The sequence below is a fragment of the Camelus ferus genome, chromosome 18 (genome assembly GCF_009834535.1).
Source record: "Camelus ferus isolate YT-003-E chromosome 18, BCGSAC_Cfer_1.0, whole genome shotgun sequence".
Taxonomy (NCBI): Eukaryota; Metazoa; Chordata; class Mammalia; order Artiodactyla; family Camelidae; genus Camelus; species Camelus ferus.
In genome coordinates, this window is record NC_045713.1 from 14,819,789 (window position 1) to 14,824,431 (window position 4,643).

Below are 4,643 nucleotides of genomic sequence, written 5' to 3' on the forward strand. Positions count from 1 at the left end.
TTCAATGTAACCTACCCCATTAATGGACTAAATGGGAAATACCATATGATGATATCTTTACACAGAGAAAGCTTTTTGACAAATTTCATGAACTAGTTATGAGTTTAAAATTTTTTTTTCAGACTACGAGGAATTAAAGTAAACATCCTCCCCGATAAATGCTAAATGCCTAAAAACTATAGTAAGATCATAATTAATGAGAGACTTTCCTTTAAATTTCCTTTCTTTCTTTTAAGGTCAGGAAAAATTAAGAAAATACACTAAAACCTCTACTTCTCTACATATTAGTAGAGATTCTGGCTATTGCAACTAGGTAAGAAAATCAACAGTTGAAAGATTGGGAAGTAAGATACAAACTTTTATTTCTTTGCAGATATTATTATGACTGACATTTTAAAAAACCGAAAGATTCCCCAGCCCCGGAAGCTGGCGATGGCACAGAACATGCTGTGCTCTCTGTACCAGCTGGTCAACCCATGGCTCCATGTCTTTCACATCAACTTCTTCATTTGGCAGGTGCAGCCCAGCCTGGCTCAGCCTGAAGACACTGTGCAGTTCTGGGTCCCCATGGAGATGACCAGAATGGACCTCAGGAATTATCTTCAGTGCATTTACCACATGCCCTTGGCCACAATGCAGGTGAGTATACAACATGGTTCCAGCAGGAAGAGGGATTACAGAAGCTTCAGGATGAAAAATCAGACAACAAGGTGGCCTGTGTGCAGCTGGTACATGGACAGACTTTCACGTTCACAGATCTGTTTCCTGAGAAAAAGAGCCCTGAATGCAGTTCCAAGGATGATGACATCCAGGACTAGCTCCTGAAGAACCAGCAGTGGAGGCACAGCCACAACCCCAGGCGCGGGGGCATCCCCAGCTGGTTTGGCCTGTGACATGTGACAGTTCAAATAAAAGTGCTGCTTGTGGGGGAAAAAGATCCAAAAGATTTGACATGCGAATTATTCAGACTGAAAAAAAAATCAATTAAGTGTTCAGGAACAAGATCAACTGAAAAATCAGTTGGTTCCACTACATCATTATCAACTAGAAAATATAAGAAAATAAGGTACCATTAACAATAGCAAATAAACAGCTCAACCACAATTAAAACAACATCTAGGAATTTACCTGAGAAAAAAGACACAAGGCCGTTAAAGGGAAAATTTTAACCCTGCAAATAATATAAAGGAAAGCATAAATAATTATAGTGATGTAACATGTCCTCAAATGGGATGACTTCACACATAAAAGTATCAATTCTCACCCCCCAAATTATCTGTAAATGCAGTGAATACTAGTAAAAATGTTAGCAATATTTTTCAAGGAATGCTATAAACATTCTACAGTTTTTAACAGAGGAATAAAAATATCTACAAAAAGCCACAGCAATTTTGAAATAGATTCACAAAAAGCAAGAACAGTTGCCCTACCTTATTTTAAGACATTTACAAAGCTGGGGTAGTAAAAATAGAATGTTCTTGTGTAACAACAGACAGGCAAACGATGGAGAGATATAGAGAACATGAATCTACTACTGGGAGCATGAATCCACACCAGGTTGCATTATAATAAAATTTCCAAAGCCAAAGGTAGAGAATCTTGAAAACTGAAAGAAGAAACAGACTCGTCGTGTACAAATAAACTTAAGTAAAATTAACAGAAAATTAACAGCCTTTTCCTCATCAGAAACCATCAAGGCAAGAAGAAAGTGGATGATACAGTTTAAATTCTGAAAGGAAAATAAGTCACTGTCAGCTAAGAATTCTACACCCAGCAAAACTATCCTTCAAAATGAAGGAGAAATTAAGACATTGTCATATAAACAAAAGCTGAGGGAGTTTATAGCTAATAGGACTGTGCTACAAGAAATGCTAATGGCAATCCTTCAAGCTGAAAGAGTGGACACCAAACAGTAACTCAAAGCCGTATGAAGAAAAACAGTAAAGATAATTATACAGGTAAATATAAAAGCCAGTCCTATTGTATATTTTGTAATTCTTTTTTTCCGTGTATGATTTAAAAGCCAAATGCATGAAATAATGGTTATACATCTATGTCAATGGGCACACAATTATAAAGCTGTAATTTGTAATAATAACAACATAAAGGGATGAAAGAGTATATAGGAACAAAGTTTTGTATACTGTTGAAACTAAGTTGGTACTAATTCAAACAAAATTTTATTAAATTGAGTTGTATATTGTAATTCACATGCTATCTACTAACTAAAAATATGGAGTCAAAGTAATGATAAGATAATCAAACAATACACAAGGAAAATCAAATAAATATATAAATAATGCTAACGGGGGAACAAAAAATAGATATTATATGTAGAAAACATATAGCAAAGTGGTGGAAGTAAGTTCCTCACTAACAATTACAAAAATGTAAATGAATTTATGTCTTCAGTAAAAAGGCAGATATAGATTTAAAACGTAGCATCTAACTTAACTTGTCCACAGGAGACTTTTTTTTTTACTTGTTTTTATAAATTGAGGTGTAGTCAGTTTATGATGTGTTAATTTCTTGTGTACAGCCTAGTGATTCAATTATACATACATATATATATATATATTCTTTTTCATATATTTTTATTATAGGCTATTACAAGCCTATAATATCTTCCCTGTGCTATACAATAGGACCTCGCTGTTTTATATATAGTAGTTAGTATCTGCAAATCCCAAACTCCTAATTTATCCTTCCACCTCCCCCTTTTCTCCCTTGGTAACCATAATTTTGTTTTCTATGTCTGTGAGTTGTGGTATGTATATCACAACTAATTTATCCAGTCATCTCTTGATAGACATTTATGTTGCTTCCGTATCTTGGCTATTGTAAATAGTGCTGCTATGAACATTGAGGTGCATGTATCTTTTCAAATTAGAGTTCCTTTCAGATACATGCTCAGGGGTGGGACTGCTGGATCATATGATAAGTCTATTTTTAGTTTTTAAAGGAATCTCCATATTATTTTCCATAATGGCTGCACCAAACTACATTCCCACCAACAGTCTAGGAGGGCTTGCTTTTCTCCACACCCTTTCCAGCATTTATTGTTTGTGGACTTTTAATGATGCCCATTTGATATCTCATTGTAGCTTTGATTTGCATTTCTCTAATAATTAGTGATACTGAATATCTTTTCATGTGCCTGTTGGTCATATGGATGTCTTCTTTGGAAAAATGTCTACTTAAATCTTTTGCCCATTTTTTGATTAGTTTTTTTATATTAAGCTTTATGAGATACTTGTATATTTTGGAAATTAATCCTTTGTTGGTCCCATCATTTGCAAATATTTTATCCCACTCCATAGGTTGTCTTTTCATTTTGTTTATGTTTTTCTTTGCTGTGCAAAAGCTTTTAAGTTTAACTAGGTCCCATTTGCTTATTTTTGCTTTTATTTCCATCACTCTAGGATATGGATCAAAAAAATATTGCTGCAATTTTTGTCAAACAGTGTTCCTATGTTTTCCTTCTAGGAGCTTTGGAGTATCCAGTCCTACATTTAGGTCTTTAATCCTTTTTGATTTTACTTTTGTATATGGTGTTAGAGGATGTTCTAATTTCAGTCTTTTACATGTAGCTGTCCAGTTCTCCCAGGGTAACTTATTGAAGGGACTGTCTTTCCTCCATTGTATATTCTTACCTCCTTTGTTGTAGATTAATTGACCATAAGTGCATATGTTGATTTCTGGGCTTTCTATCCTGTTCCATTGATCTATATGTCTGGTTTTGTACCAGTATCACACTGTTTTGATTACTGTAGCTTCATAGTATAGTCTGAAGTCAGAGAGTGTGATTCTTCCAGCTCCATTCTTCTTAAGATTATTTTGGCTATTTGGGTTGTTTTGTGTGTCTATACACATTTAAAAATTTTTTTGTTCCAGTTCTGTGGAAAATGCTATTGGTAGTTTGATAGGGATTGCATTGAATCTGTATATTGCCCTGGGTGATATGGCCATTTTAACAATATTGATTCAAAGAAATAATATTGTTTAAATGTCCATACTGCCCAAAGCAATCTACAGATTTAATGTACTCTCTATCAAAATACCCAAGATATTTTTCATAGAAATAAAACAAATAATCCTAGAATTTATATGGAACCAAAAAAGACCCCATATTGCCAAAGCAACCTTGAGATAAAAGGACAAAACTGGAGGGCTCACACTCCCTGGGTTCAAACTGTACTACAAAGCTACAGTAATCAAAACAGCATGGTACTGGCACGAAAAGAGACACATAGATCATGGAACAAAATAGCCAAAAATAATCCCAAGCATTTATGATCAGTTAATCTATGACAAAGGAGGCAAGAATATACAATGGAGAAAAGTCTCTTCAATAATTGGTGCTAGGAAAACTGGACAGCTATATGATAAAAAATGGAATTAGAACATTTTCTCACACCATATACAAAAATGAACTCAAAGTGGATTAAAGACTTAAAAGTAAGGCCTGAAACCATGAAACTCCCAGAAGAGAACATAGGCAGAATGCTCTATGACATAAATTGTAGCAATATTTTTTTTGGATTTATCTCCTAAGGCAAGGGTAACAAAGGCAAAATTAAACAAATGGGACCTAGTTTAAAAAAGCTTTTGTGACCTAGTTTTAAAAAACAATTGCCCATCAA

General features: G+C 34.3%; 1 pseudogene; it reads left to right on the forward strand.

The window, feature by feature from the left end:
* The first annotated feature begins 358 nt into the window (after nt 1-358).
* On the forward strand, nt 359-2,186 carry LOC116657661 (annotated as a pseudogene).
* Nucleotides 2,187-4,643: the final 2,457 nt, after the last annotated feature.